This window comes from Catharus ustulatus, chromosome 2, assembly GCF_009819885.2.
Source record: "Catharus ustulatus isolate bCatUst1 chromosome 2, bCatUst1.pri.v2, whole genome shotgun sequence".
Classification (NCBI taxonomy): Eukaryota; Metazoa; Chordata; class Aves; order Passeriformes; family Turdidae; genus Catharus; species Catharus ustulatus.
In genome coordinates, this window is record NC_046222.1 from 83204699 (window position 1) to 83229400 (window position 24702).

Below are 24702 nucleotides of genomic sequence, written 5' to 3' on the forward strand. Positions count from 1 at the left end.
CAATTTATGTACAACTCAAAATCCGGTGTCATTCCATATGTTTTCTCTGGAAAGAACATGTTAGAGCAGTTTGAAATTGAAGAATGGGCCATAATGAGGTGAAAAAATCCAAATTTTTGTTTCAATGCCTTTCTCTCAGAAGTAACATGAGTTGTATCAATATGAATTTTACTTACATTGTGATGCTGCATAAGTAACGGATTTAAATTCCAGGAAAGCAACTCAAACTGTCAGAAGTCCTGAAATTGTGGCTACCACTGCAAGATGATTGCTCACAAAAACTTGAAAGTTATGTTACATTTTTGTGAATTTTTCTGAGTGGTATATAGAGGAGTTTGGACAAAGAGAGTGATTTGAATGCAAATCCTACTCAAGCTTTTTGAATGCTTAGCAGCCTCTACCTTTACAAACTTAGGAAAAATGCAATAGCAGAGGATTAAAAGTATATATTTTAATTGAAACTGTAATTTCTAATCAACACTGAGAGTTATGCCTAGTATGAAAGGAATGCAAATTTTATCCACTGACACTGAAACAAGAAGGAATAAACTAGAAAACAAGTTCCAAGCTAATCCTTCTATCTGTGACTCAAATCAAATCCAAGTCAGTAATGTCTGAAAGCTGTTATCACTGGGATGACCGTTCCCTGATACAGGTGATGTCAGGCTGATTTCCCTGAAGACTGATGCATGTATCACAAAACTCCACTTTCACCACACCTAACAAGTAACTCGGCTGTCTGGACAGTAAGCAGGAAATGCCATATCCTGCTGATGCTTTCATTTGACGTGTGGGCAGAATGGTGAGGGCACACACAAAGCTGCAGTACTGAAATACTCAGCATCCCATCCTCTCTCTGAGTTAAGGTCTCACGGCTCTCCCAATCTATCACCTTTCACAGATACACCATTGCTTTTATTAAACAAACAAATTATTTTTTTGGACAAAGGTTGCATGAAAATTGAATAATAGAGTGATATTTTAAAGTAGTTTACCAATTTTTAGTACTATCCAGAGGAGTTTAAGAGTAGTAGTTGTAAACATTTTTCATAAATTCCAACATAAAAAGTATATCTGTAAGAGTAACCTAGATCTCCCATGCAAATCCTCCAATGAAAACTTTAAAAAATAGGAAAAGGGAGAGAAAAAAAAAATCTATATAACATTACAATAAAATAAATTCCAAATTTTTCCTCATGTTTGATTAATCAGGAATATTTTTACGATCTAACATGAGGCAATTCTAGATTTACCTCCTAATACATGAAGACAAAAGTCTTTAATCCATTTTGCGTACAGGTCTGGTGGCAGAATTCTTATGTTGAGGCCACCACCCCCAATGACAGAAATCTAATGTGTTATCAACCAAAAAAATATAAAAGGGAAAGATTAAAAAAAAGAGCATCATAAATAATCTTCTGTAGCAATATTGAAAGTGTTTTGAAGCAACAGTTCATTTCTTACTCAGAAAGCTGGAGGCTGCAAAGGTCTCCTAGATTACCATAGTAACTAAAAGAATAATTTAAATCTGCCTTTTAAAGGGTTGTAAATAATGCAAGTGTAATAATATCAGTTGATGCTCATTGCCATTTCACATGCTTCAGAATTTGAAGAAGATTGTGGTATCGTCATTCCTCTTCTAAGGAATTCCAGTATAATAAAATGTTGTGTCCGAATCTCTCCCTTTCTCTGTTGTTTTTTTTTTCTGGATCTATGTGATGAGAAATGAGAACTTGTACAACAGGCTTCATTTACATGTCTCTTTGGGAACCTGAAATGGCTGTAGTTATCCACTTCTCTGTTGTCCAAAAAACCATCATCCTAAAGGACTGAGAATATGAATCAGACTCTGCCTCTATGTGCATACGCACCAAAGCTGAAGGATCTTCTGGAAGCATTAAGAGCTAATACACAACTGCAAACAGTGTGTAAGGGTTCTCTGCATTATCTGCAAGAGTGGGAACACACAACTATGTGAGTGCTGCTTTCAATGTTATTAAAAGTATTACCAGAGAAAGTATTTTAGGAGGGGATTTAAATACATGGATGAAATGGCACTGATGATCTTGCACAAACTGCTATAGGAAAACAGGACATAACATTCTGATCTTAAGTGCTGGAATGAAAAATATAGCAGGTCAAGAAATTCCTGAAGAACCACAAAGATAACCTTTTTTGTGATGTAGAAAGTAGATACTTTTGACTCCCTTTGACTGCAATCAGATGGTTCTGTATCTCCTGGGTCAATTTCTCATTGTCACAATAATCATGATAGGAATGAGAAAAATGTTTTCTGAAAGCAAGCTCAAAATTATTAGCAAATTGAGTAAAATTATGCTTAGAAATAATTTTTTTTAGCAAATGTCCTGTACATATTTTTTGTCTCATCTAACTACGGGGTGGCCCTCTTCAGATACAGGAAAGGGACAAATCCAGTATATATCCTTAAGCACAGCATGTGTGGAGATCTGGACAAAACTGTTTTCTTTCCAGAGCCTCTGTCACTCACATTCATCTTTCCCCTGGAGAATACATGTTTTCTCAAATCCATCACTGTATCTGTGCTTTCTGGCTTAGTATATGGCTTGTTAGGTTCTTTGCAGGGCCTAGAAATAAAGTCTTCCTTTTGCTTAGACTTCTCTTGAGCCCAGGCAGCCTGATGCATGGAGAATATATACCTGTGGTGTGTGTGCCAATGCTGCTTGGTCATGATCCAGGCAGCTTTTATGTCTTGTTGTCAAGGGAAATGTGCCATTGCTGCCTTTTCTTCCTGACATGAGGCACCATCTCAGGAAACCTATACCTAAGATAGTAAAACAGTAATATTTACCACTAGTATTTGCTGTATTTATCGGAGGTTCAATGGGACCAAGTAGGAAAACTCTTTAGTATAGTCATAAGCATCCATATCAAAAGACAGGCAAGAAAAAGGATGGTGTGACAGATGATCTTTTCACATATATTCAATGCAAAGAAGAAACTTAGGCACAGATTATTAAAGCCCAAGTTATTTTGTATTTCAGTATTGGTAGGAAGTGTGTACAAACACTATGATGGTGCAGGTAGGGAAAGTGTAGAAGAAATCAGATGGTATAGGATTGGTGTTAGTCCTTATCATGGTAGACAAGACCCATGTAGGTGGGCATGGAAGCCTTAGAAGAGAACACACATAGTTCTAATCAATAACACAAATTTCTGACTTGATAGCATTCTCTAAATGAATATTATCCTTAGCCTACTAAGCTTCAGTCTAACATTATATTGAATCATAGCACTTGCTTTGCACTTTGAATAGGTAAAGTGCTGTGAAATATTGATCACACAGCAAAAAGATGGCATTGAGTATTTAAAAAGACTATGGTAGTTTTCCTTGGGAGGAAAAAAGTATCACCCTCACAGTTCTTGTTTTTTTTGCAATGAGAAAATGAAACCCAAAACTTGGATGTCCCCCAGGTTAGTAATTCCATATACAGTCATTTCACGACTATAAGGCGCACCCTTTTGACTAAAATTTTGGCCTGAACCCAGAAGTGTGCCTTATAGTCTGGTGCGTCTTGTATAATGTACGAAGCTGCAAAATTTGCCAACCTGGAAGTGTGAGCTGCAATGGGGGGGCGGTGTCGCGGGAGCGCCGAGTCACGAGGCAGGGCAGGAGCGGGCAGGCACAGCTGGCAGGAGCTGCACAGGGAGGGAGGGAGCTGCTGCTGGCCCTGGCCCGGGCACAGGGGGAAGAAGAAGCCAGCCAGCCCCGGCCCCAGCCTGGCACGAGCTGCACAGGGAGGGAGCGAGCTGTTGGCCCTGAAACGCTGTGAGCCGCGGCCACCCTGAGCTGCGCCTCACCAGCCAAAGCCGGAGGCGGGCAGGAGTGCCGAGGCCCATGGCACTGGGAGGGCACTGGGGCTGCATTTAAAGGCTATGCAAATCTGTGAAAAATGTTTGCAAATTGAGCACCTGCCAGTAATTCGTTACTTTGTTGCACACAACCCAGCTCCTCGCTGCAAAAAAAAAGTGCGCCTTATATTCCGGTGCACCTTATATAATGTACAAAGTTGCCCGGCACTGAGACACAGTGGCGGGGGGGCACGGAGCCCGCCGGCACCCGCGGTGGTGGCGGGAGGCAGGGATGGAGCCCCCCTGCTCCCGCGGTGGCGGCAGGAGGGGACAGGAGTCCCCCGCCTCCCCCCGAGCCGCGGGGCCAGCAGGAGGGAGCCCCCGTCTCTCCCCCGGGCTGCTCTGCCTGAAGGAGGGAGCTCCCCCGCCTTCCCCACCCCCCGCGTTGCCTGCAGGGAGCCTGGTTGGTTCCATCTGCGGTGCAACAGAGTAACCAGTTTGTAACAATCGGGTAAAGCCGAGTTTTACTGGCAGGTTGCTCACCTCGGCACCTCAGTTTTCACTTCCGAGGTTGAAAATGTCAGAAAATTATTCACATATTAGCCGCTCCTGAGTGTAAGCCGCATTTCCAGTGTGGGAGCAAAATTTTAGTCAAAATGGTGCAGCTTGTAATCATGAAACTACTATAATTTCAACCCCACGTAGTTCTCTTAAGATATATTGCTCTACAAAATAGACATTCGTATAAAGATGGGTGATTTATCCATAAGATTAAGTCAAACGAATTTATATTGTATATTTATGTAGTATCTAAGACATTATAGCGAAGTATCACAAACCACAACAGAACTTGCCATGGTGAAGTACCATAATGCTTCCAGGAGAAACCAGTTTCTCAGCTGCATTTTTTAAAGTTGGTTTTGTTGGTTTTTTTGGTTTTGTTTTTGTGTTTTGGTTTGTTGGTTGGTTTTTTGGGGGGGAGGGGGGGCTGGTGCATTGGTTTGTTTGTTTTGTTTTGTTTCTGCAACAAGGCTCTTGTAAAATATTTAGCATAAATAAGATCTAACCTAGGTAAGTAGAGGACTTGCTCTGTTAAATTTCTTTGTATTATGCTAGTTAAAAAAAAAAATAGGACACTCAACAAAATGTATGAGAGAAGAGCCAAAGATAAAATGCTCTTTAGATTTGTAAAACAAAGTAGAGAAGGACAATTAAGTGTGAAGGCATTCATTCAACATACTTAAGGCACTCTTTTTATCCTACATGCTGTAAATTTGGTCCAGACTAGCCAAATCACAACTAGAAATAGAATGCTGCCAAATCAGAATTTTATTCCATATGTAACATCTGTACAAGGTGTGAAATCAAGTACAAGATTTCCCTGTTTACTGTCAGATACTCTACAAGTTAACCCACAGATCCACTGCTTCTTCACAGTGCAGTGTTGAATCCATCCACACAAAAGCATTTATATGAATTGTACATTAGTGGTGAATTATGTAGATGTGAAAGCATCACTTTCCCATCTGCTGCTTCACTTTGTATTGCTCTATTGATTTGGAAATGAAAACTCTTCTGGTATTGCTCAAATAGCTGCTACTTCCAGTTCCATGTTCTGCCAGGGTCACCCAATGTGATTGTCTCATCTGCAGCGCCTAACTGGTTGCTATGAGCCTTTTTCCTTTGATTGCAGATAGATTTCTAATACCCAATTCAGATGGTAATTGGAACTGGGGCACTCAAAATCACCTGGCTGTGAGTCTGCTTCATTGTAGTTGGGAAACTTCTGCTTTATTTTATTTTTTAAATTATTTTTTTTTCTTTTTAATGGATTAAAACATTTGAATGGGTTAGCTGCCTCTTGTTTTCAACAATCATTTTTCATGTCAGAATTTACATTACTTACTTCATTAAGTCAGGTCATGGGGTTATGCAGGGCAGAAAATTAGAAGACCTAGAGCCCAACTAGAACATAATCTGGTTACTGCCACAAAAGATAATAAAAAATGTTTCTATAAATGCATTAGCAACAAAAGGAGGGCTAAGGAGAATCTCCATTCTTTATTGGATGTGAAGGGAAACATAGTGACTAAGGATGAGGAAAAGCCTGAGGTACTTAATGCTTTTTTTTTTGCCTCATTCTTTAGTAGTAAGACCAGTTCTTCTCTGGGCACCCAGCCCTCTGAGCTGGAAGATGAGGAGCAGAGTGAAGCCCCCATAATCCAAGGAAAAATGGCCAGTGACATGCTATACCACTTAGGGACACATGAGCTTATGGGCCACAATGGGATGGATATCGGCAGAAGTGTCCACTGAACCACTTCCCATCCTATATCAACAGTCCTGGCTAACTGGAGAGATTCCAGCTGACTGCAGGCTACCAGTGTGACACCCAGCTGTAAGAAGTGTTGGAAGGAGGAGCCAGGGAACAACAGACCTATCAGTATGACCTGGATATTGGGGAAGGTCATGGAGCAGATCATCCTGAGTACCATGTGCTGCATGTAGTACATGTGGGGCAGCCCAGGGATCAGGCCCAGCCAGCATTGGATCATCAAGGGTAGGTTCTCCTTGACCAACCTGATCTCATCCTATGACAAGGTGATCCATCTAGTGGATAAGAGAAAGGCTGTGGATGTTGTTGTCCTGTACTCTAGTAAAGCCTTTGACACTGCTTCCCACAGCATTCTCCTGGAAAAAACAGCTGTTCATGGCTCGGATAGGTGCAGTGGTTGTCCCTCTGTACTTGGCACTGCTGAGGCCACACCTCCAATTCTGTGTTCAGTTCTGGGCCCCTCACTACAAAGAAGATACTGAGGTGCTGGAGCAAGTCCAGAAAAGGGCAATGAAGCTGGGGAGGGTCTGGAGCACAAGTCCTGTGAGGAGGAACTTAGGGAGCTGGAGTTGTTTAGCCTGGAGAAAAGGAGGCTCAGAGGAGACCTGATCGCTCTGCAACCACCTGAAAAGAGAGAGTAGCTAGGTTAGGATCACTATCCCAGGCAACCAGCAACAGAGCAAGATGAAATGGCCTCAAGGCATGCCAGGGGAGTTTTAGATTGGATATTAAGAAAAACCTCTTCATGGAAAGGGTTGTCAAGCATTGGAACTGGCTGTCCATAGGAGTGGTTGAGTCACCATCCCTGACAGTATTTAAAAGACCATAGATGCGACACTTAGGTACATGGTTTATTGATAAACTCCAAAGTGTTGGGTTAACAGGTGGACTTAAGGATCTTAAAGGTCTCTTTGAAACCTAAATGATTCTATGGTTCTATGATTATGTTGGTTTTGTACCTTCTTGCTTCCAGAAACTCTCACCTGTTTATTCACACCATAACTGAGGCTTATGTAGATAGGAGGGTACCTACACTTATCAATGCATTGTATGTAGAAGGAAATGAATTATTCAAACTTTATGCATACTGTATAGGTATAAAATTCTGATGTAACTCCTGTGAAGTTGGGCCAGTAGCTCCAGGGATCTGTTACGGATTCATTGAGCACATCCCTATAAGATACACTTTATGCACACTTTAAAAAATTGCTTAAAAAGGCACTGGATGTCTGGATTCCTTCTCTAGTTCAAATTATAAACTATAAAAATATTTGCCCTTTTTCCTAGACAATTTTAAAATTGAAGTTCTTTAACAGCTATCATCCTTAGACATGTAACAGGAAAAATGCTGAAAATATATACTAAATTGCAGAATAAATCTCTGTTCCAGAAAGAAAAAACCAAAAAACCCAAACCTACAAAAAACCCCAGAAAACAAACGTGTGTTCTTAAATTCATCTCTATTCAGCAAACCATTTAAACATACCAAGGCTCCACTGGAACTTCAAGACATACTTAAGTGGTCTGAGAAATAGCGATAAACTTAAACAAATCATTAAAGTTAAGTGCTTTGTTGAAACAGAATTCAGTGTTGCAATTCCCACCCTGTAAATTATTAAATAGATGTAGGTGAAACTGTAAAGTATGAACTTTAGCAACCTTTTTAATGGGTCTAAGAAAATGTCTCTGGCAAGGACTAACAATATTTAAAAACATGTGAGCTGTCATTTTAAAGAATTAAATGGTTTGGTTACATTTAGGTACAAAAATGGTATTTTAAAAAGGCATGTGGTGAAACAGACACATAATGAAATTTTGTGTAAAAATAAAAGAATGTTATTTTAAAAATACAACTTCTTCAGCAGAGCTGAAACACTAATTTCTGCCCTGTTTTATATAATGTCATGGCCGTAGAATTATGTCTGATCTCTTGATACTCTGAATTTAGGTGAATGCGGTCTGGGTGTAAGTCCTATTTTAATGCACGCCTGGTTGGATTATTGCTGTTGTCTCTATTTGCCTTAAAAGCTATAGGGTAAAGCACACCTGAAATATATTCTCCTGTATATGAGTGATCAAAACGTCTGGATCTTAGCAAATGACAATATGTTTTATGCTAAAGCTTATGATCTACATTTAAAGCATTGAGATGGAAAATAAAAACAATTGGTTAATTCTAACCAAGGAAAGTTTGCTGGATAGTTTGAACGGGGAAAAAAGAAAGAAGAAGAAGAAGAAAAAAGTGATGAATTTCAAGGAGAAGGATTATTTTCTTTTTAAATCTTCTTAATGCATTACGCCTCCTCCCAAAGGGAATGAGTCATTATAAGACCTTCTCTTGACAAAGAACAGTTAATTGTCACTCAAAAAATTACCGTGTTGTTTATGTATTTCTCATTAGAATCTGATTACACTCCATTTGCCTAAACAGGCAATGGTAGCACCAATATTCATCTGTGAAACTCTAAAAGAGCTAATTACCCAAAGCTTAGACTAATTGTCAGCATAAAGGACAGAGAACACAGCTTTGAAATAGAAAGCGTTAAGAGAAACTGCCAGTCGTTCAAAGATAGCCACTTGGATATGTAGATCCACACGATTTCATTAGCATGTAAAGCTTTTACTGGGCACAAAGCCACCCTGGTTAAAAAATTAAAGGAGGAAATGAGAAAATAGAAAATCAATTCGTAAAGACTCAGGTGGGGAAACAAAGTAATTAATGACAGGGATCAAAAGTAGCAAGAAAAGAAAAAGTTACTTGCCGGAGTAGTAGCAGGCAACCGGATTATATACAGTAAAGGGGCACTTTATTTAAATATTAGGAGGAAAAGCAAGGAAGAATCTTGCCTCAAACACACATGAAATACGGTAGGTAAACAGTACAACAGATTTCTGGTATTTGGAACAAATGGATTATGTATCTATGTGAGAGAGAGGGAGAAAAAAGTCATCCACAAGAAAGCTAGCAGGCCAGATTCTGCTGAAATCAAACTTCAGTCCTAACAGAGTTAGGCAAGAACCTGTCTTCAGCTGCTAATAAAGCATTTTCCTAGGTTGTGGGCAAATCCAGAAGGTTATTGCCAAAGTTGAATCAGTTTTGAAAAGCTTGAAAGGACTTGTTGAATAACTAATGATGTTATTCTTAAACATAGCAAAGAGATTGCTAATTTTGGAACTTATTAGCAAAAATTAGAGGTCAAAATACAATTAAGATCTGGCAACACAGCATACAAGAAAGTAGTTACTATAGTTCTTCTGCTGGGGAGCTTGTTCTGTGTTTCCTCCTTTGTGTGATTTCACATGCTACAGACAAGTGTGTTCACATGACAGCCATTGATTCCTTCAAAGCTTCCCAGTCAATATAGCAATAGCACTTTGATTTGAAAGAACTTCCATTACATGAAATTAACATTACACAGATTAAAAACTGACTAGCTTTTTGATCTCCAGATGTTTTTGATAATGAAAACACATAAACAAAAGAAGTAATTGTAATGATATTCCCCACCCCCCCCCCCACCAGAAACTTATTTTTGTGCTTAATACTTTTATCAATGATCTAGAAACATAAAATACTATGGCAAAGTTTGCAGATGGTAGTAAATACTGCAGGGCATGTACTGCTTTTGGCAGTGAGTCTGAATCCTCTAATTGAGAGCCACAATCCAACAAAAAAAAAAAAGAATCAAATTAAAAAGGCCAAATACAATGAATTACACATGGGATCTGGCAACATTAGCTGTACATACAGAATAGGAAATTTGGGATCAGGAAGCTGCACGATGTTACATCCATAGAGAAGTAAACTGTGCAGGGCAAGAGTACAGGCTTGGCATTGGCAGTTTGCTTTGGTCTATACTGCTTAATGACTACCTACCACATGGTATCCTTGCACGACACACTTTCAGACAATACTGAGCATGCATACTCACACCACCATGTTCTTAGGTCAGGGAATAACTGTGCACACCAGGCAGAACAAATCTGGCCAGCTTTAAGGTGCACAGAAGAAAGTTTAGCCATTTGCATGCAACACCAAGTGTCACTCGACAACAGGGTCAAGTGAGAAGAGTCAGGGTCAGAGGAGAGTCATATGTAGGTAGTATGGAGATGTCTTTCTACAGTCCTGCTGGAAGACATGAGCACTGTATTGCCCTGAGCATGTTCTTTACATTTACAGCTCTTCATTAAGACAATGAATGCATTAAAATCTTGCATGTCTGAGCTTCAGCTGGTTGGCTGTCACAGTATGGAAAGATTTCTTTCTGGTGCACAATAGCCCAATTGTACTTTGTGGCTAGAGGGTTACTCTGACTCACTAGAAATGAGCTGGAATATTGGAGGGAAGCACTCCTTTTCTGCAATTATATGGAGAATCTTTCTTCTCAGACGCTTGTCTTCTACAGCTTTTTCACTCAGTGAATGAAGTGCCAAAGAATTCAATGAATCTATAAATGGGAAATAATTTGCTTCCAAGTCAGGGGTATTCTGTCTTCCTTCAACAGGGCAACTGTTTTCTCTTAGGATCATCTGGCAATATGGCACCACTGCAGATTAAAGAAGAAGCCAGACCCTACCAGGCCTTTGGTCAACTTCAGTTTCTCAATTTCTTCGAGATTAGCATGCAAAGCTCAGTCTGCTGTGGGATAAGACAGCTTCTGTTGTGCTTGCTGAAGATGAGAACAGTGTCATTGGGCTGGCTGTCTGTGGCTGTGTTTTGAGAAAATTTAATAGCACATGGCACATGGTATATCTGTAATCTATTGATTCAATATGGCCTTGAGTACTGAAATAATGAAAGACTGCAAAACTTCCTAATAAATGTATTGTGAATGTATTTGAAGTGTTATTTCCCAAGAGCATCCTGAACAGATGGGGTAGATGCTGCAGTGGTTGTATGAACAAATTTAATGTTGCATCCATGAAAAAAAGACATTGCAAAACTTGTGCAGAAGCAGCAGCTTGCAGACTTTGTTTCCTTGGATGATGGCATTGCACAAACTTTGGGTGAATTGTTCATGAAAATCTTTTGCTCCAGTATTTAATAATAAAATACTTGTGCAATTAGCTTGCATGAGTTCATGTTTTCTTCTTACTATTAAAAAAAAAATAGGGAAAAGAATGAGTTATGGCCTTAGCTATGAATCCTAATGGCTTCTGTATGTATATATATATTGGTGCCCACACAGAGGAAAACTTGATACTCAGCTGAATTTTTCTATTCTTTAAAAAAATGACATAGGCTTGAACTGACTTGATAGCCTTTGAAACAGCAAATTAATCTTAACTTGTGGAGACAGGCATAATGTCAGTGAAATCATGCCAACTTTCCCTTCCCGCAGTACATGAATATATAGATACAAAAAAGGGTAATTTGTATAGTTTCTTTTTTACTGATAGCCTTGAAAATAAAGGGGCAAAGAGAATTCATATTTGAATTTAGGAGTTTGCCATGGTCTGAAACAGACTGTTGGACTTTCTTGGTAGCCATTTTTATATAAAAGCAATTAAAAACACAGATTATGCCAGTAAAGGCTCAAGTTATTTTACTCCATACATCCTTCACTTGTAGGAAATTCCCAAGCCGATTTTAGGCTAGGGAGAAAGGTGCTGCACGGCACAGAGATTGTGTATGCCGGGTTTCTAGTGACACATAAACCGAATGAATTCCTGGAATCCCCGTGTTTGAAATTCACGTGTGGAGACACATGAGGGCACCACTGGGCGGGGGATGGCTGCTGGTGGAAAATGGAAGTGTGCTGGCCCCTTCCCTGGGCTAGCTCGTGGATTCCATGGCTAGTGGGCAGCTTCACGGCAAGCCCCCGCGGTACAGCTGGTGCAGCAGGGAAGGCGAGAATGGAGACTAGAAACACGGATCTCATGTTCTGTTAAAAGATTTGATAGATAAGCTGTCAAGTTTCAGCAAAATTCAGCATAATTTCTGAATATCATTTTATAAAATATGAATACTCCTATTGAAACATCTTGTTTAAATGGTAAAACCCCCTTTAGTCCTTGTGGTACTTTTATTGTAAAAATTAGTAATACAAAGAAGACAAATATTAAAGAGTTAATGGTATTTAACTTTATTTTTCCTTCTCATCAGTTTTCTAGGCTGCACCTTTCCAAGTAGGATAATAATGACTAAGTCTCATTAAACTGATTGAGAAATAATTTTTTAAAGAAAAATGCAAAATTAATGATCCAAGCTACTAGATCAATAAGCCACTTCAGAATGTACATTGATAAACTATTGCTACTAAAAAATACTCTCAATTTGGTATGCAAAATGAACAAGGTGGGGGCAAGTAAGTGCTGGCTAGGCACTTAGGAAGGCATGGAATTCATACAGGGAATAGTTGGTGAAGAAATAGTGCTCTTGGCACTGACCCTCAACTCAATGAGTCAGCATGAAATTGCCACTGCAACAAAAAAAAAAAAAATCACATTGAGGGATCTATTGGCAAAAATTCTCTATGTAAGTCACCATTAATTTTTCTACTTTCTTCATTACTGCTGAGGCTTGGCTGGTCTGCAGTGTCCTATTGTGGATGTTACATTCAAATGGCTGGAGGAGAGCAACAAGAATGATACAAGTTTGAGAAAATGTAGCAACTTGAATCAAAAAGTAAAGTCTGAAGGGAAAATATAACTCATTATATCTTTAGATGTATATGTAAGATTGTCAAAATATGACAACATCAGTCATCCTCCACAGTCAAAAGGGGAAGACAAAATTTAAACAGATTAATTTGGAGAAAGAGGGGCTTGCTCAAAGCCAGTCAATGGGCACATCAAGTTGCCTGAAGAGAATAGGCACCTCATGGCTGGTTTTTAAAAGCAGGGTAAAATCCCGTGTCGGATTTGGCCTGAAATATATTTAATCCTGCTTCTGGGAGTAAGTCCTAACAGAAGGCCTCAGGAGATCCTGCGTTTTATGGTATCAGCTGGGCACTAAACTCTTACTGATGGAACATCCTGTTGAGGTTTTCTGCATATTTAACAACTACTTTGGTTCTGCTTTCTCTCATTTAATGAAGATTAAAAACAATGCACCAAGGGGGAAAAAAAAAGTTACAATCTCATTTTCCTTCAAAAAACTGCTATTCACCAAGATCAAAATCATACAAAAGAAGGGAAGGAATAGATAGAGATGTTGCTGTTGCTGCTTCTGGTCACCTAGAAGCTACCATAATCAGCATTGGGTTATTCTGGAGCAGCAGAAGATTTTCAAATTTTATTTTCAACCCTTTTCAAAGCCATACTGTACCTGATGGCATCCTCAGCTAGGCTTGAGCTTGGCTGTGTGTTTACTCCATTTATTCTATTTCCCTTTCAAAGCAGAACAATATTACCATAATTTTTTTCACTGGATATATTCAAACACATTTAACCATGGGGTCACCTTGAACAGACTGGTTAGAACTGGTTTCCAATAAGCCTTAAGACATTAATTTGTCACTGTGCTCCTTACTAAAAAAAAAAAAAAAAAATTAAAAAAAGGTTTTTTTCTTTTTGTCTCTCTTTTACAGCCTCCTAACACCAAAACGAAGTGGCTAAGTTGAAAGGGTCACTTTCTTTCTGAAAATGTAACACATTTTTCAGTAGCAGTTCAGTTACTGATCCTTGTGAAAGACCTCAGGGACAGTCTAAAGGAATTTAGCTGAAATTGAAGTGCAGCTGCTTTCTGATTTATTTCCCTCTCCACCACCCTTACATTGGGATGCCGCAGCGGTTGAGATCCATCGAGGATGGGGCAGCTGTGGCCTCACCCCTGGATGTTGCCTGGCTTCCTGGAGAGCCTGTCCAGGGACTTGAGCGGCCTGGAAATGAATTGTGGGGTTTACCAGTCGAGGCTTCAGCCCTGCCAGCACAGAGCAGGGGCTCGCTGGGACCATGGGGGCCGGGGGTCGCTGGGCACGCACGGCCGGAGCGGAGCGGAGCGGGCACTGCTCCCGCAGCTCCGCCGCACCTCCAGCTTCACCGGGCACAACAGCACGAGCGCGGTGTGATGGGCTGGAGGCAAACCGGGAACCATTGCTGCCCCTCTTTCTGGACGGGGAATATTCCATGTTTTTTAGGGAAAGGGGCCAAACCTTGTTCCAGGGACAGTGGCCTGCGGGAGAACGAGGGCACAGGGTACCGGGGGCCTGCGCTGGCTGCTGCGGGCGAGGGGAAGAGAGCCCATTTTGCCTGTGAACGACACTTCACAGAACAGAAACTGCTCACGAATTCGGGTCAAAATGCGGGAAGAACAAGCCCTGGGAGCCAAGCCACGTGTTTGTTTCCTCCAGAAAATCGTCCACGGTAAGCGGTGACACGCCATAGCTCCAGCAGTCAAAAGGAAGCCGAACAACACGACGCAAATCCAGAATTTTGGCGGCTCTGCAGCACCGCCCGCCCGCCGCTGCCCCCGTTGTTTCGCGGAGGAAACGCTCGGGCCGTCCCCGAGGCGGGCCGGGCCGCAGGCAAAACACCGCGGGCCGGCCCGCACCCCCGCCGGAGCCCCAGCCCCGCGCTGCCGCGGCCCCTCGCCCGGCCCCGGCGGCGGCCGGACGGCGCGGGCTGCGGCGGGCGGGCCCGGCCCCGGGGCGGTGCGAGCGGCGCTCGGCCCCGGCAGGGAGGGGCCGGACCGCCCCTACGCGAGGAGCCGCCGCCGTCGCGGTCGCGGCGGGAGAGGTGACAAGCTGCCGCTGCGCGGAGCCGCCTCCGCCCGGCTGGGAGAAGCGGGTGTCCCCCCGCTCCGCGCTCCGCTCCGAGGTAAGGCAGCCGCCCGCGCCGCCGCCAGTTCTCCCCCCGCCGCCGCCAGCCCACCCCCGCTCCGGGGTGGCTGCGGGGCCACGGCGCGGGGACAGCCCGTGTCCTCTCGCCGCGGGGCCGGGCCGCGCGGGGACGCGGCGGGTGCGCGGCGGCGGCGGGACTCGGGCTTGCCCGGCGCCCCGGGGAGGAGCCGCGGCAGCGGTGCCGCCGGCCCCGGGGGAGCCTGGCGGCCGCGGCGGCCCGCGGCGCCTCGCTGCGCGGGGAGCTGCCGCCGCTGCCCGTCCCGCCGCACCTGGCCCCGCGGTCCCTGCCGCTGCCGCCGCCAAGGGCGCGGGCAGGCGGCCCGAGCCCCGCGCCCGTTCGGGTGGGTGCCCGCTGCTCGCTGCCCCCGCCGCTCGCCGGGGAATTCGCCGCGGCGTGGGACGGGGCGAGAGGCGGCGGGCGCTGCTGCCGGGCCGTCGCGTCTGGTTCAGCGGTGATTTATGGTTTTGTTAACTCAGCATTTGGCACGGCGTGCGAGCGGGGAGAGCGGCGAGCGGGAGTCATAACTTTGTGTTACTTCTGGAAGGGAAAGGGAAAGGGCCCCGTGGGGCCGTGGCCGCCCCAGCGGCTTCCTCCAAATCCACCCTCGCCGCTCCATGCCCGCCCGCTTCATCCCTGCGCCCGGGGCTCGCTGCAGCCAGCGGGGAATAGCGCTGGGCAGGTTCGTGGGGGGGACACGACACGGGACTGCCACCCGTGAAGGTGAATGTGACAGGGGGAAAAACTGTCCGAAATGAAATATTTTTCTTACTCCTGGTTTTGTGTGGAAACCCTGTAAATTTATTCCTTGTACGTATACAGGTATTTGCATATACACAGAATATGCACGCGTATTTTTTGAACTATGAGAACGTTGCCTATAGGCATCTGTTTCCAGATGTTTTCTTTTCTGTTTCTTTTGGGCATATTTACATTTCTGCTAGGAGGGAAACAGACAGCAGTAATGTGCCTGAATATGTATTTCAACAGTAGCGAGGAATAACTTGTGTGCCTTTAATTCAGCTGCAGAGGATATCCATGTGGGATTAATATACTTAAGTGATCGTGTCACACTGACGTATCTTGTTCAGACTTGTAGATTTTTAAAGCAGTGTGGACTTGTAGGTAGTAGCGGAAGTGTAATTAATTTTAAACATGTGACTTGGCCTAGTGCTTATGATTTTAACGTGGTATTCGTACCTTGGTAAATATGCATAGATTTAGCCATCTGTCCTCTATTTTCCCTTCGTGTGTGCACGTACCACGCTGTGCAAATTAAAAAGTACTGGCGGTAAGCTTTAGGGCCAAATACATATTTCAACTCTTCTGGGAAATCCTGTAAAGTTACTCTCAAGGACTAGTGGAAAGCTTCTTTCATACAGTTTCTGAGTATATTTAAAGTTAAAAAAAATAGTTGCTCCAGCATCAATTATGTCAATTTGTAGCTTGTATTTGGCACTGATACTATTTGCATTCATCGAATACAGTTGATACTGCTGCTGGAAGTTTTTCCCACTGTGGACAAGGCCCTTTTGTGCAGTGTCAACTTCATGCTTTTAGAGGATGTATGAACCCCTGGGTAGAGCCAGTTCTGTGGTTTCTCTCTCCAGTGATAAGGTGGTGGTGGGGTGCCAACTCCAGTGTTGCTCATTGGAGATCATAGCAACAGATCTCCTGCCACAGGCTGGAGCTCCCAGTTGAGGCACGCCAGTCTTTGGTGCTTGCCACAGTTGCAGGCATACGCTATGGTTTATCTACATGTCAGTGAAATTTGGAATAGCAGGGGCACCCTGGTCATTTGTACAGGATGGGGGTCTGTCTGTCTGTCCATGCAAGGTAACCTACAGGACTGTGCCTATTTTCCTGCGGCTGAAGAGATGGGCTGTTTTATTGTGGTATCCCTGCTGTCACCACAGCAGTGGTACCTATCTCCATTGTGCAGATAGATGGGTGGATGATATAACATGGGTCACTTCAACAAACCTTCTCCTCTGAAACTTACCTCCTCTACTATTTATGGCCCTCTCTCTGAAGAAATGGCCTGGGTTTAGTCAACAGCAGCCCTGGCAAAATCTCACATCTTTGAAATTGGCATGTTTGGGATTGTGATGCTGAAATCTTCATCTGAGCATCATTTTCTTAAATTTGGCTTTTATAGAATAACAGTTGTCATAAGAAGATTAAAAATAAAGTCTACTTGCTGCTAACACTTGGTGGGTGAAATTTTCATCTCTTATACTCCAGATGCTCTGCAGTTTCTCTGCTGGTTGCAGTCTCTAGAATTGTACTGTGCAGTACTAAATGCTTTTTCTCCTAACCTAGGGATTCTTAAACTGTGGTAATACCTACCATAGCAAATGTAGTACATGAATCCTGCCACCAATGGCATGTGACTGCTGCTCAGGGAACCTTCTTAGTCTTGCTTTTCCTTGGGTTAAAAGCTTGGTTACAAGACACTGGAAAAAGTTCTGTTAACTTTTTGTCCTGATTTATGGCAGGAAGAAAGAAAATGTGTATTAAATTGATATTCCCATTGCTGCCTGATGGTGTTAGATTTTTTGCATCCTCTGGGTAGCTCTTGGAATCTCAGCAACACTACATGATTATTTTACTCCTTATGCTGCCAAGTAGAATTATATAGCCTAATTTATTTAGATTTGGCATGTTCTCACTGAAAGTCATTCCATGCTAGGTGAATGAACGGTTTTCTTGTTTATATTGCCTTCACTCCACTGCTCCCCTTTTAATAGGCCCTCACAGGTCTTACTATAGTTCTACTTGAATGTTTCTGAATTTTGTTGAATCTGGCAATAAAAATAGAAATAAAGAACTATGAATCACATTAAACTTGTTATCAAAGAAGGTATTTTCATGCTGTCAGTTACCACGGTGGAAATCTCACTTCTCATGGCTCCAGCCAGTCCTACAATCATATTTACTGCTCTTCTGTAATATTTTTTTTCTGACAGTTTATTGTTAGCTCTCTGTGGCTGAAGAACTCAGGACAGATGTGAACACACTGCCTTCATCTTTGAAGAATTACAAAGTCACCTAATTGGCTTCCAGATCACACTGTATCTTTCTTCATGGCCCTCTATCATAATTTAGATTCTTCTTGCCTACTTATTATTCCTTTCCAGATGTCTTTTAACAGTCGAATCTTTGCTGGATCACTTTTCCCCTGAGGAATTATTATTTATTTTCTCAGAGGCATCTAAGAAATAAAATGACTGATGGATTATATTTTTCCCCTCCCATTACCTTTCTTCAATATTCTCCCACGTTCATTTGCAAGTAGAGCTACTTAGAAAGTGTTCATTAAAATGTCATTGAAATGAAAGTCAAGGCAGAGTATTAATCAAAAATGCTTTTCAGTTTCAAGTCACTCATTTCTCATAAATAAACCCTTAAAAACAAAAACAGTCTCTTCCTTGTCTACTGCTGATACTTTCTTTCCCTGTGTATTTTGCTGTCTTGATGGTTGTGGTTGGATTATTTGCGGTAACTGCGTATGACACAATCGATTGGCTTAGGGCTTTAGAGAAACACAGTATCAAAACACTCGACTAGCTTCAGGATAAAAATATATGGCTCAATCAACTACTGGTATGAAGAAAGAGTAGACCTCTTCAAAAATCTTAAGAGTGCTGAGAAACTCAACAGGTTATCTTGCCTTGCAGGTGCATGCCAACACGTTGAGCTCGTGTCGGGTGACTGAGGGCAGTGATGACTATTGGGGCTGTTCCTCTGCCCACAGAACCCAAGGTAGCCCTGCTGCTGCCCAGGGCTGGGACCACAGGGTGCTGTGTGATAGTGGGTTGGTGTTTGAGCACTGTGAGGATGCAGCCTGGAAGTTGGGAGGATGATGGTATGACCCTGTGTTACTGGGGAAGGACATCACACTTTCTGGAGTAACCAGATTTCCTAGATTGGAAGGCTTCATGGGCTGCCCAGAGTGCACTGGGGACACAGATGACTCTTTGCCTAGATAGAGCTGAGACCGCAATGCTGTTACTGAGTAGTGTTTCAGTATGAAAGTATAATGTCAGTGTAAAGTCCAGAAATACTTCTGACCTATGACCAGCTGGGATCACATATCTTAAAGCAACAAACCTAGAGTCTGTCTGTGGCTGCAAACTCTTGACAGGGCTTTCCTCTGCTCTCCACTGAATTCCAGGTTTAGGTTTAACTTCAGTTATTCCTCCCCATTTGAATGGTGCTGGAGTTGTTTGTGCTGAAGGTTAAATAAGTCTTTTGTGTTTTAACATTGACAGAATTTAAGACTGTTGCTGGCTAATTGATCTGGTGGTTTGACACTGATGTTAAAAAGTCATGTGTAGAGAATTGAGCTTTGTAGGTCTCTACATGGGAAGGAATAAGTGATGTGGAAGCAGCTTTCTACTGCTGTCTTTTCTCCATTGCCCCTAGTTTATCCAGGAAAGACCCAAATTATTCATAATATTTTTGTGGGCCGTTTGAGATATTCCCCCTCATGATAGACAAATTCATGCCTGACGGTATCAAAAAGGAGGTCTGTGAGGTTGAGTTTCTCTCAGCCCATACCTCCTCTGAAAAGAGGTAATTTGAAATGTGGGAAGATCTGTGTCCTTTCTCTAGTTTGATGTCCCTGGTCTGTACCGTTAGGCTTAATGAAGTGAGCCAGTAGTTGGTTTTGTTGCTTATCTGGTTTTTTTTTTGGCACTAACCTGTGGTTGCTCAGGACAATATATCCACAATGGGTTTCTTTAGCAATGGTAGGACTGTTACATTTTCAAGGAGGAGGAAGACTTCCAAGTATTTTGGTAATGATTTCAGACTGGAAGGAGAATGTTTGAATTCACAGGTCTCAGTGTAAAAGACACCCTGCTTTAAGATTAGGCAATGTCTAAATGGGATTGGCTTGAGCTGTGTAAACTGGCTGTTGGTGGATATGGGTGAGGTGTGGTTATGTTTCCTGCAAAGGCTTTCCAAGTGTGCACAAAGTTTTCACAAAGGGGTGTATTTCCTTGCTGTGCAGTATGTCTGTGTGCATGTCATAGGCCTTGAGCATGGAAACCCTTAGCATAGGCTTTGATGCGTTAGTTATTTCAGCATTTATTGGCCATTCTCCATTTGGGAGTTTCTGTCCTATGATGAGAAACCGATAACATCAGGGTGGTTTTGGGGTATGTTACTGGAGCAGTCAGGAGTTGATTATGGTTTTGGTCATTGCTGATGAGTGGGTCCCTGAGCCCTCAGGCCCTTGCCCTGCTGCTGTTGATGAGATCTGCAAGATTTTGGAGTTTCTCAGTCGTTGCTCTGTTGAGGCTTTCTCTGGCTCTTGGGATGCTGCCCATGCTTTCACTTGCCTGAATGAGGCAATGTTCTTTCCATAACTGCAGTAGTGTTGTGATACCCATAATGTTCAACTTCTCCATCTAGTGTTAGGTCAAAAATATGATCAGCTTTGCAGGTTGGTCCAGATGTGATCTGTGAAGGTGCCAAGAGGACTATGAGAAACTGGCTTTTCTTGAAAAACACAAGGTGATAAGATTTGGGGATTTGATCATGTTCAACCCTGTCAAAGTATCTGCTGAAATTCTCAAGCAATTCATAATTCTGGGACATTCTGCTACCTTCCATTGATTAATGTTAGCCTTCCTAAAGATGTTTGTTTATTGTCATCTTTGAGTGAATAAATTTTAGCTTTGGCTTTTCAGGTTAATAAAGTCTCATAAAGATGCTTTAATATAAATACTTAGATTTCACATTCACACTCAATAGATCCTTAAATTTCACATTTGCAAAACAGGTGAACAGAGTGCTTGGTATCTGCCTGTCTTGGATGCTCTATTGTGAGGAGTGGGGAAAAAAAGACATGGGATTTATATCTCATCTAGAGAGCTGTGGGTGATGCAATGTATATTATGTGTTTCACTCTCAGGATTGTGTATTGCCTGTTGGCAGTTAGACGTAGGTCTTACATTACTCAATTCATTCACTCAATTTCATAATGCTTTGTGCTCTTTGCTCCCTGTTTGTGGTGGAAAGTATCTGATTTCTCTGGTTCTTTCCCTCCAATTCCTTGGAAAACCCAGTCCAGTTTATACCATGGCAGATGAAGTATGTCATGTCATTTGGTCCCATAAGAGGCATGTGATTCGTCTTGGAGTCACAAGCTGTTGAATCCTGGGAATGGTTAGACTTGGATATGCCTCCTGTGGGAGCTGTGGTGAGTGTGGACAGGAAGGATAAGGGCAGGGTAATGTTAAGGCACATTCCATCAGAAAATGGTGTTGATGGTTTCAAGCAGTAATTTTTTACTTTAAAATAACCTGTCCTTGCTGTTGTGAGTTAGAGGAAGGGAGGAGAAAATCTGTCCACTTCCTGAGCTGTAAAGAGGCCACTTGACTAATGGTGTGGTAATAGCTGGAGGCCAGAGGTGGGTGGATCTCAATACTCCTCCCTCACAAAGCAGGAGAAAAGTTTGGTCATCTCAACTGTGATGATGGCCCTGGGGCTGACATGAGGGTTACTACAGCACTTTTCTTACTTTCTGGAAAGCTTACACCATTCTTGTTTACAAATTTCAGAGATGACTGAAGTGTTTCTTCTTATGTGGTATGAGCAGTTCCTAATCTGCTAGAGCTGGTCCCCACTGCTGCTGAGTCCCTGGTAGAGTCTGCTGCTGGAAACAAACCGGGATGGGGGAAAATGTCATTTGTGCAGAACTGTGCAGAAGGCTTTTAGGATTGTGATAATGAATTTTCTAAACAGGAGGAATAATTGAAACTGCTGTAGTTCCACTTTGCTTACTCCAGCAAGATTTTGTTAGCGGGTTCTTAGTTATTTGTTGATTTCTGCATAATAGACTGAAAAAAGGAGTAGAATGAATGGATATCTATAAAGGTTAGAAGTTTTTTTTTGTTTGTTTGTTTCTTTGTTTTGTTTTTTTTGAGCTGACAGTACTCTTGAAGTTACATTGTCTCAAAAAGAAATCTTTGGAGATGGCCATAATTGGAAACAGTTGGATAAAATTTGGGGTTTTTTAAAGGACCTATAAAGAACTCCTATAGAAAATAAGCACTGGTTACTTAATTTTTTATTGTTAGGTAGCTTGATCTTAGATATCTTTGTAAAATAGAAGTGCATTCAATATGCAAAATATCTGAGAGTACTGAAATAGAAAGGTCTGAAATTCTGTGGACATTTCTGTACAGGATGCAGAGCTTTTAACATATCCCTTCTGTCAGCAGTACAAAGAGGAATCAAAAGAAGCAAATGCAAAACATCTGAGTGGTACTGCCTTGTATATGCAGCCAGTAGTAAAGGGAAGACAAAACTAGAAATCTTTCTAGTTTATCTAGTGTTAATTGACCAGATGATCACAGCTTTTGTTGAAGCAGTGCTTCTAGCTCAGATTAAGTCCTATTGCCATGTCCAGTTCCAGTGAAAAGTTACTTTCATGAGTATGGGTCCAGGTTGAAGGAGCTGGACTTATTTGCTTGGATGAAAAGTAGGCAAGGGACAGTCCAGTAGCTGTTACAGCTTATTGGAGGATGATTATGAAAATAGTGGGCCTAAATGTACTTGGTAGTGCCAGATGACACCAAGGGAGATTGACAACCAATTGTTTATTTGGAGATTCAGGTTGGATATTGGGAAAATCTTGTAACTAGGAGGGTAGTGCAGCACACCAGCAGGTCGTCCAGTGGAGCAAGTGTCTGCCCTCTGAGCTTCTCAGGACTCATCAAGGCAAAGCCATGCTGACCCAGTCTGCACTTGATGATAGATTTCTTTTGAGGCAGAAGCTGGACTAGGTAAGAAACCCCCTTAGGTTTCTTACAATAAAAATTTCTAGGAGTATTCCCCCCTTCCTTCTCTTCCTTCTCAGGTGAAGAATTTTTAGACAACTTTGGACTGTGCTGACCAGCTACTGTGGCATGTTTGGTGGTAAACTTACTTTCATGTTCTCAATACAGCTTTTGAGGTTCATACAGTAATGTTTCAGTGTGCTATACTTAGATTAGTGTTGTTAACCTAAGTAGTTATGACCTGAAGACCAGCAGAATATTTTTGTCAACAGGTTTCTTTTGTTCTTACCTGCCCCTGAAGGAAGGGACACAACTCTTTGATGGTTAATACAATCTTGCCCAAACAGGCAAGCCTCTCCTTGTGGGTCAGCTGAAGAGAGCTTTGGAGGATGAGGTGGCATTACAGTTGCCAAAAGAGCAGGTGGTCAGGAGTGAAATTTAGCTTAAAATAAAAATCTTAAGTTCATAAGATAGTATACCCCACAGAAAAAGACCTTTGTAATCTTCCTCTTGCACTTTTTCCCTGCATTCCCCTTTGCCTTAGTACTACTATGTTTAAGTAAGCCAAAGGTAGCAGTCAGGATATATCTTCTAATCTTATTTTGGCTCTACTAATATGTATTAGTGGTCGTATTTTATCCTTATTAGGACTGATATGAGGGGGAACAGCCAAGTGAATGGTTTTGCCAATTTATAACACTTTTTTTTTGATAGACAGAGGAAGAGGAGAGTTGGAGAAAAATACAGGATGGGTGAAGTAGCAGTGTTAGAAAGCTGGATGCTATCCCCTTACAGATATTTCCCTACAAATAAACTCTCTATTCCATCTTTGGATCTCTGGTGAATGAAGTCCTGTAGGCATTTTGATTTTTGAGGCATTTTTTCTGTAATTTGCTTCATTTTTCTGATGGTGGGATTAAATATTGACATGTGCTACTTGAAACATGCTGTTTTCAGAGGTCATGTTGTTGGATGCCATTTTATCCCACACAGTGCTTCTGCTAGAGGACCTTGTTTCTTGCCCTGTATTACTCATGCTTGTTTGCTTCTTTTTTTCTGTGTGAAAACAATTCCTTTTTCTCTTTGTGTTTACAGCTACTTATTTCTTGGTTTCTGTTACATGACACTTGGGAAAAATGAAGGTTCATGTTCATGTATATAGTATTTTGTGGCAGAGTAATTAGGCAAAGATCCACATGTAATGTTTAAAAGCATTATACAACAAAGTGTTCCTGACACTTCACACTAATCAGAAAACAAGCTGAAACAAAGCAACCTCGCTTGAGGTGCAAATGTAAATTTGGTGCAAAACTCATGACTGAATGCATCTAAGTCTGATGTTTAACGAAAAGCTTGCCTAAGTGAACACAAACTCATAGACTTCACAAAACAGAGCTGCCTGTTAACCAAAAGAGTAGTTGCTTGCCAGCAGTTCACTTGGCATAGCTTTCTCCTACCTGTCATCCATACTTCACAGAAAGAAATAAAACCCAGCACTTACATACTCCAGGCCCTCTCTTCTTGCCAAAGTAATGCTTTTTTAATTATATAGAGTCCTCTGCTCTTACATGTGTGGGTTATTAATTGCTGTAAAAGGGTGAGGGATTGAATGCTGCTCTTACTGATTTTAAAAAACAAAAATTATCCAATTGGCTTTCATTTTCTGTGAAGTTTCCTGGAGCCTATTTTCTCTGCTTACAGTCAAGATTGCTTGCTGATTTTGCTGCATGCCCCTGAGCATCTACCCTACCGACTCTGGCTGTTAAGAGGCAGCTTGTAGGGAAATGGGAAGCAGCATCACCTGTTAAATTAGGTTGTTTTACAGCTGCAGTAGTGTGCAAAAACAATAGGTTAATTTTAGTGAATTAGAAAGAGCAAGTTGAATTATTTTTGTGCTAATTGAAGATGGGAAAATTCAAAATGTAGCTTAGTTTCAGTGGCATTTTTACCCTTCGGGTGTAT

The 24702-nt window shown here is 42.1% G+C and overlaps 1 protein-coding gene across 9 annotated transcripts in view; it reads left to right on the top strand.

Annotated features, from left to right (window-relative positions):
• The first annotated feature begins 14811 nt into the window (after positions 1-14811).
• Positions 14812-24702, top strand: part of MBNL2 (muscleblind like splicing regulator 2) — a 106203-nt gene continuing 96312 nt past the window's right edge. For 5 of the 9 annotated variants that reach the window (XM_033051970.1, XM_033051971.1, XM_033051974.1 and 2 more), the window contains exon 1: positions 14813-14926. The gene's annotated coding sequence lies outside the window, so the exon portion shown is untranslated. Of the gene's footprint in view, positions 14927-24702 lie in introns of all 9 variants that reach the window. The other 4 variants (XM_033051966.2, XM_033051972.2, XM_033051973.2 and 1 more) reach the window with 1 other exon arrangement.